The 8762-nt window shown below is 58.1% G+C and overlaps 1 long non-coding RNA gene across 1 annotated transcript; it reads left to right on the forward strand.

Moving 5' to 3' along the window:
• The first annotated feature begins 5761 nt into the window (after window positions 1–5761).
• On the forward strand, window positions 5762–8223 carry LOC118355774 (uncharacterized). The gene is made up of 3 exons (XR_004818864.2): window positions 5762–5896; window positions 6202–6380; window positions 6844–8223. It is a non-coding gene; the product is annotated as an uncharacterized LOC118355774 (long non-coding RNA).
• Window positions 8224–8762: the final 539 nt, after the last annotated feature.

Raw genomic sequence — 8762 nt, forward strand, 5'->3', positions numbered from 1 at the left:
AAGGAACTTGGTCCTTTAAGAAGTCCCTACTGAGGGCAGCCCGGGTGGCTCAGCGGTTTAGCGCTGCCTTCAGCCCAGGGCCTGATCCTGGAGACCCAGGATCAAGTCCCATGAAGGGCTCCCTGCATGGAGCCTGCTTCTCTCTCTCTCTCTCCCTCTCTCTCTCATGAATAAATAAATTAAAAAAGAAATTCCTACTGATTCCTCAAATGGGGAGGAGGCCTGTGAAGGCCGGGAGGTGCAATCCTACCTGGGGATCAGTGAGCTATTCCCAGGACCCCAATAGACCAAGGTCAAAGGCAAAATTCGAGGCTGTCAGACCCCTGACAAGCATGTAGTCAGGCCACCTGGCCCAGAGTCCTCTCCTCCCATCATCTCCTGACTTAACCCCCAGGCAGGGGCCCCCTCACCTGCGGGGTCTCATCAATTCCTCTCAATCCCCCAAGGGAGGACTGCAGCCAGAAAGGTCAGAGTTCTACAGCGCCCAAAGTCCCCTCTTGGGCTGTGGGGATCATTCTTGCTTGAGCACCAAATCGCCCCAAGACACACACACCACCCACCCTAAATGCGGAGCCTCCATAAAGCCCCTTATTAAGAAATTGGTCAATTTCCTGCTAATTAAAATAAATACTATGCCACATTAAAGGCCAATTAATTTTCGGAGCTGCCAAGGAACTAGGGCCTGGAAAATGTGTACCCCACCCCCCCTCAGAAAAGGGCAGGGCCTATGGGGTTGGGGGGAGGTAGGAAGCCAGGACCAGTGGTGACCCGTGACCAGGCTGGCAGCAGGGGCTGCTGGGCGGGGCTTCCCAGTCCAAGGAACCCCCCACAGCTCTAGATTGTATTTCTCCCAGGAAGCCCTGGACCAGAGACCAAGTCTCCTGAGCCAACCCTGCAATCAAAAAGCAAGCACTTTCTCCATAACAGGCACCCTTAGTTTCTGAAAAAGACGGAGTTCTGGGATTGTGGTCACCAGGTCTTGCACCCCTAAGTTATCTCACCGGCCCCCACAGAAGCCCTTGGAGGGAGGTGCCATTGCTCTTCCTTTTCCGCGGAGGATTTTACCACAGCCTAAACTGGCAGAGTAGTTGCTATGTCCACATGAGAACACATCTCATCACTTGTGTTTGTTCAAGGCGAGGCTGACCTGCTCCTGCATCATAAGAAATCTCCTGTTCACTGAGAGTTCTGCACATGCCAAGAGGCCTACTAGGCACCATGCAGTTGTCATCTCACTGAATCCTCACCAGGGCACGAGGCTCAGAGAGGTTCGGTAACATGCCCAAGGTCACACAGCCTGCCCATAGCTTAGCCATGGCAATCTGCTGTCTTTAAGGTCCAAGTTTTTCCATTTCCTCAAGGTCAAATCCAAGGTCGATGGGTCTTCTCCTCTCCTGGCAGGGCAGCAAGCTAAAGAAAAGAACACTGGGTTCACCACATGACCTTGAACACAGCCCTTTCTCTCCCGGGGTCTCAGCTTTCTCATCTGCCAAATGAAAGGGCTGAAAGCAATAACCCCCTGACCCTATTCAACTGGAGCATCCTGCAGGGACCCTTGGTCTGGGGCAGATGGCTGGGAGCAGAGCATCCAGCCGGACTGTAGCAATAGCCGCCCCTCTGCCCGGACAGGGAGACCTGGCTGCCTCCCAGCGAGCATCCAGAAGAAGCCCAGTGAGAGCAGTGGGGACAGGGGCCCAGGCAGGGCTGATCCCAGAGCACCCCCTCCCTGGCTGTCTCCATGTTGCAGACTGCTCACCAGGCCGTGACAGCGACCTCCTCTCTGACCCCAGCAGCTCCTGTAGGATCCGGGAACCTGCTGCCCACCTACACCCTCCTCTCTGCTCCTCACCCAATCCCTGAGATCAGCACTCTGCCCAGGCCAGGAGTAGAAGGCAGGGGAGGCCCGCCAGGGAAGGGCAAGGAGAAGTCAGGGGCTGGGGAGAGCAGATGGCGGGGGGCGGGGGGGGGGCTCTGACCCTCTGTGGAGCCCCCATGTCTCCCCCTCCTGCTGAGCTCTAACTTAGAAACCCCAGCATTTCACAGAAGCTTCTCCCTTGGGAATCATCAGAGAAGCACTGAGGCGTCCTGTTTCTCCTTGATAAGGAAGGAGAGTGGGAGTGGTCTGCTGTTTGCTGTGAAGCTCACTGCTTCGGGGAGGAGGCTCCAATCACCCAGTCCCCTCTGAGGAGCACCTACTGTGTGACAGGCACAGTGCTGGGCACCCAGCACTGGAGAAGGGATTGGCCATGGCTTTCGTGCCTGAGAAGTCACCCTGAAGTAGGAGGATCAGACAAGGAGGGAAACGCGGACTCTACCCCAGGAACTGCCACTTGGCTTTGTGTGCACAGAACTCCGGACAGCTGTCAGAGGTGTCAAGCAACTTGTCCATGCGGTCCTATGGGTGGAGCTGACAGGCCGACTGGGGTTCAAGTGCTCAAGGTCTTTTGCATCGTGCTGTCAAGTTTAGAGGCAATAGTAGTAACCGTGACAGTAGCTGCCCCACCGCTGAACGGTTACCGTGTGTCCAGCACCCACCGTGCTTAGCCTGCCTCAGGCCCTGAGGCTCCCTGAACCTGCCAACAATCCCAGGAGGTGGGTGCTGTTAACCATCCCCATCGAGGGATGAGGAACAGAGGCCCAGAGAAGCTGCTGGCGGTCAGACAGCTGACAGGGCCAGGCTGGCGCTCGGACTCTGGCTCCTAACTCTCACCCAGCAGCGTGCGCCACCTCTAAGGAGTGTGAATTTCTGAGAGCCATGAGGAATTTTTAAGGGGCGTGGGTAGCATGGTCTCAGTGCCCTGAACCCCTAAGTCAGGCTCGTGGAGACTTGGCACGTCTGCTTCCTGGGTCCACTTCCCAGCCTCGATCTGTTCTCCTTTTTCCTTCTGCTCTTTGCTCAACACCAAGGTTTGGCCTGAGTCTTCTGCCCCAGCCTGCTGTCCTAGGGCTGTGGGGGGCCCTCAATTCCAGGGCTTTGGTCAGGGCATCCACCGGTTCCACTGGTCAGGGGTCTCAGCCCCTCCGGCCCTTCCTGGGGACCCCGTGTTGTCCACTCTCTTCCCTCTTGCCTGCCTTGCTCCAGGACAGCATCAAGGGGGTGTGCCTGGGATGCGACCTCCCACCGGAGCTGAGCAGCCCTCCGGAGCCAGCAGAGGTGGCCTTGCCTTGGGGTGCTGCCCCTTTATACTTCCTCTCCCAGCCTCCAGCTGCCTCAGCATTGTAGGCATCACAAGACAGCAGATGTGGGAGACCCTGCAGCATGTCCATTCTCCAACCACCCCATTGTGCAGATGGAGCAGCCGAGGCCCAAACATGGACAGTCTGCAGAGCAGCTGGGCACCAGGCTTTCCTGCACTCTTGCCACAGCTCCAAGATCCTGGTCTTTCATCCTGTTCCCCCACCCCGCCCCTGCCCCTGCCCCTGCCCCCCAGGGCCACATGTTTACCGAGCACTGTGTGTTTTTTTGCACAGGGCGTATCACACTTGGTCCTCACGTAAGGCCAGAGGATGGTGGGTTAAAATAGGAAGTCTGGGGGATCCTTGGGTGGCGCAGCGGTTTGGCGCTTGCCTTTGGCCCAGGGCGTGATCCTGGAGACCCGGGATCGAATCCCACGTCAGGCTCCCGGTGCATGAAGCCTGCTTCTCCCTCTGCCTGTGTCTCTGCCTCTCTCTCTCTCTCTCTCTCTCTGTGACTATCATAAATAAATAAAAATTAAAAAAAAATAGGAAGTCTGGGCTCTCCTGGCTCCTTCTACCCCTAAAAATACAGAGTCCCATGATGTCAGCATCTGAGCCTCACAAAGTAGTAAAAAGAGGCAGGCAGTAGGGGGTCAATGACCTGCCCAAGTTCATGTAACAGGCCAGCCACGGTCACCAAGGGTCTCCTGTCTGTGGTCCTTCCTGTTATTCAGTGTTAAGACCAGAAAAAGCATTGGCCAGTGCTCCCCTTCCTGTGTTCGTGGCAGACATTACTAATTGACCTCAGGCTCTCTCAGCCCAGATGCAGCCTCGGAATCCTTCTCAACACAGGTTTCTCACTAGAGCCTTAACCACGGAGAGTTGGTGATCAAGGTGACACCCCTGTTCATCATCCTTCCCAGACTTCAGGATCTAATCTGATTTCGTTCCTGGCTGGGGGCCCAGCACATGGCATAGGTCACAGTAATCAACATTTGTTGACGGGGGAGGGAACAAATGGTGACCACTGAATGGATGGCACGGCCCAAAGCCAGTCACTCTAGACCCGTTTCCTCTGTAGTAACAACATGACGACGACAACAACAGTAATGTCCCAATCGCTGAGGCTTCCCAGGTCCTCCAAGGCATTTCAGCCGAGGTGAAGGATCACTCTGGGAGATCGTGTCCCCAGGGCCACATCTGAGGCCACCACCATGTGGCACAGTCAGGACCAGACCCTGCCTGCTGGCCCAGTTCTCTGCGCCTGACCCTGTCTCAGCTCGTTGTTTCCCATCTGACCAGTTGGAGTGGATCTAGTCCTGAACTGGAGACACCGCGGGGGTCGAGGGCAGATCCTAGGGACTAGGGCAGCAGTGGGTTGATTAGGAGCTTCCTCACCCTACTTGAAATTTTAGAATCGCAGAAGAGGGGAGACCGCAGTGCACCCCCTTCTGTGTCCACTGGCCCAGAGGAGGTCGCCGAGAGAGTTCAGCTGAGGTGGGTCTGCACAGCCCAGTCTCAGAGCCCCCAAGATGTCCTCTTTCCGGGCATCCTGTGAATGCAGAGTTGGTTGTTTATTTAATGCCTTCTTTAGAATGAGAAGCCCTTGGAGTGAGGGACCCTGAGCACCTAAGTTAAGATTTGGGTCAAAATGGGTACTCGATAAATACTGGATGAAGGGATGGAAGGGAAGGAGGATTAAGTCATGAATACATGGATGGATGGATGGATGGATGGATGGATGGATGGATGGAGTGAGTGATGGGTGACTGTCCCCTGCACTGGGAGGGATCCAGTGACCCACGCAGGGAGGAACAGAGGATTGACTCTGAGGTGTGAGCAGGCAGGTCACCCCAAGGCTCCTTCCCCCCTCCCTAGCATTTTCATTAGGACCCATCTGCTGCACCTGGCCCCTTGGCCCTCGCCCCTGAAAGATACAGACGCCTCTGCTGACTTTATTAAGGACCTATTAACCCAGTGTCTTTCAGACCTGGGTTATAGAAGCCAGCCCTGGGCAGGGCTAATGATGCTATCACTGCAGACCTTGGTTTAGAGCCCCAGAGGGGCTACAGTGGGGAGGGCTAGGAACCTAGGGTTACAGCGAGGGCTTTAGAGCCACACAGGTCTGCCTGCTTTAATCCTAGCTCCTCTGCTAATTGGCTGTGTGGCCTTGGGCCACTCACCTGCCTTCTCAGAGTTGCCGCTTCCTCACGTGTAAAATGGGCCAGTGATGTGCTTGTTTGAGAATTTACTGAGCTAACGCATTGTATCACTCGGCACAGAGGAAACACTTGCTATCACCAGTAACATCCTGAGAACCCTCTGGAGTCAGGCAGGGCAGAGGACTCACCCACATCAGCCACCTGACCCCTTTGGGATAGGCAGGTGCTGTAACCCTCCCTAATTTATGGATGAGCAAACTGAGAATAACAGGGAGATTAAGTCACGCAGCAGCCACACAGCCGGGAGGTGACAGGGCCAGGATTCAAATGTAGGCAGTGGACGTCACAACTGGGCAATTTCCTCCCTGGCTACTGAGCAGGAACAAAGCCTAGGCTGGGTGGGTGGGGCTGGAGGGGCACCTCTTCCACCTCCAGTGGCCCCTCTAGCGCCTTGAGGTGACAGCACAGCAGAGCAGAAGGAGAGCTGGGATAATAACAGAGATTTACAGTTTCCAGCGCAATTAACTGCACCATCTGGATGCCACACGTCCACCTGGGTGTGTTAGGAACCCCAACCCTTCGGCAGAAGTGGCAGGAAGGGATGGGAGGGGGTGGGGGGAGCTCTCACACACTGCCAGGTTGCCAGCAGAGTCCGTGTGGGGCCCACCTGGCTCCCCTCAAGCCCCACATACCCCTGAGGGGATCTCGTGCTAAGGGAGCTGGGTCCCTGCCAGTTTCAGAAGAGTCCAGAATGGCTGAACCCAAGGATACGAATGCAGAGGGGGCTGTGGCCTGAGCCAGGAAGAGGTCAGAGGAGGACCAGTAAGAGTGACAGTAACACAAACACGATGCTTGCTTTCAGGAGTGCATGACGGTCCAGGACTCAAGCACCTTGTGTTCTGTGCCACGTTCCAGCCTTGTGATCCCCAGCAAGTGGCTTTGCGTCTGAGGACCTGTCCTCTCATCTGTGAAATCAGGAGCATCGTGGTACAGATCATGGCTGTCCTCACGAGGGCTGTTTTGAAGGCTAAATTGGATAAGGTAATGTACAGACCCCAGTGAGGTGCCTGGTGCAGAGTAATTCAGGGGTTACTGTGATTATCATCCCGAAGATGGACCTGCCCTAGGACAGAGCCAAGCCCAGAGTCTCAGGGCTCCCAGGTGGCAGTCCTGGGTCACACCAGGGAGACTGGACAGCCCCTTCCAGCTCCAACAATAGTGCCGTGTTCTGAGTACCGACTCCGCGCCAGTCGCTGCTAAGAACATTTACGCATCACTTCGAGGGATGATCACAATGTGGGAGGCGGGCATTGCACTGTCCCTACTATCCAGATGCTCAGGCTTCAGTGGGGCCTGAGCTGGGATTCATCCCCAGGACAGTCTGGTCCTGAAGCCCTGGTTCTCAGCACCAGCTACTGCCTGCCCTTGGACAGAGGTGGGGTCTTCTCTTTACTGTCGCAACTGCTCCCAGCTCCCTTTTAACTACGTCTTCGTTTCCTTCTAGAAGGAGAGGGCTAATAACGATGCCAAGTCGGCATGGTGGACCTGACATCTTCTGGATGTTAGAAGCTTCGCCTTCAGGGGATCCTCTGGCACACGTGGAAAGGGGGCCAGAGGAGAGAAGAAGGAACATCAATCCATGACCGCCCCCCACGTTCTTTCCTTGGTTCTGTGGAGGCCAGGTGGCCAGAATCCCATGGCCAGCACAAGGCCACCACACAGGGGACCAGGCTGGCTGGGGATGCGGGAGGGGTGCAGAGAGAAGAGCTGGAGGAGGTTTGAAGCAGTGGTTCCCCCTTCCTCACACACTGGCTCCCTACATTCTCATCTGGTCAGCCTGGACGCTGCAAGTCTGAGTCCACCCCATACGAAAACAAAAGCGTTATCATTTCCATTAGAGAAACCCCCAGAGACATGAGCTGCTCTGCTTGCCTTCCCTCTTGGCCAGTGTGGCCAGGGCAGGGGCCAGGAAAATGAAAGCTGTCCTGCCCAGGGGAGAGAGGTCCCAAAGTCCTTGGCCGGGGCCCTCTCCCGGGCCATACCCTGGGGAGCAGCCCAGAGGGCCTGGCGCCCACTTACACCCCCCTGCCTGCAAGGAGCAGTGCCAGATGGGGAGGCTCCGGCTCCTGGCCTCTGCCCCAGCTCCGCAGGCCCCGTGACCTGTCCTCCTGGGACCCCCTGGCCTGTCCATCTGAGGTGACCCTTCCCCCTTCCCCGCAGAAACCCAGACCTCTGACCCTTATTAAAAACAAACCAAACAAAATCTGGAAAGAAAAAAACCCTCCACAAACAGCCTGGGAGATGATCGTGTGTCTGCCCAACACACACACACACACACACACACACACACGCACACGCACACGCACACGCACACCCCAGCTTCAGACGTGCGCGGCTGCAGCCAGGCTTTCACGTAAACAAGTTGCTGGAAAGTGCTTTTGTTTATGAAACATTTAGGTTTCCCTCAACTTCCTTGGGGGGAGGGGGTGGACTGGTTCATAGTTTTCTGGCCACCGGGGAGCGGAGAGGGAGCCTGGGGCTTGGCGGGGTTTCATCTCTGCCGGTTGGGATCTGGGGAAGGGCAGGCGAAGAGGAGGCGCAGGAAACCCGGGAGGGGGGCCCGGTCCCCGCAGGGCGTCAGGCTCCGCGGGGTCGCGGTCGGCCCGGACTCCCCTCGGCGGCCCCCGCACGCGGCCCGGCGCTCGGACCACACGGGGGACGCCGGCCGGTGCGTCCCTGCCCCCTGGGCTCCCGCCTCCAGCGCCGGGAAACCGACGGACAGGCCGGGAACAAAGGCGGACAGCACAGTTTTGCTTTTTTTCCTTTTTCTCCGCCGCCCCCCCCAACCCCCCCCCGCACCCTAGCGTGCGGCGGGGCAGCTCCCGGGGCCGGGCGGCGCCGGGGCCGCGGCGGGTGCCTCCGAGACGCCCGCGCGGGGCAGGGCGCGGGGCGCATGCGCGGGCCCGGGCGCAGGAGGCCGCGGCCGCCCGCGCAGCCTCGCTCGCGCCGGTCTCCGTGGCAACGGGCTCGCGGGGGGAGGGGCCGGGCGGCGTGGGCTGCGGCGGCTGCTATTTCTGCCGCTTCCTGTTCCTCGCGGCCACGTCGCCATGGCAACGGTGTTACTCACCGCGGCCGCTTCCCGGCTCGGCTGGCGCGCGTGACCCCGGCCGCCCGCGCCCCCTCGTCTCTCACTTGCGGCGCTGCCCCCCCGGCCCCCGCCCCGCGGCGTTCTCTTCCGGGACCCCGGTCCGCCCGGCGCGCCCCGGCGCCCCTCCTTCCCCCTGCTCCCCGCCCCTCTCCGCCGGTGCCCGCGGCCCGGGAGGGAGGGCGGAGGGGGGCGGCAGATTGATGGGGGACGCTTATTAAAAAACATTGTAACCGTTTCCGTTTTTATTACGTTGACAAGGGAGCGTTATTTACTGT

The sequence above is a fragment of the Canis lupus genome, chromosome 9 (genome assembly GCF_003254725.2).
Source record: "Canis lupus dingo isolate Sandy chromosome 9, ASM325472v2, whole genome shotgun sequence".
NCBI lineage: Eukaryota > Metazoa > Chordata > Mammalia > Carnivora > Canidae > Canis > Canis lupus.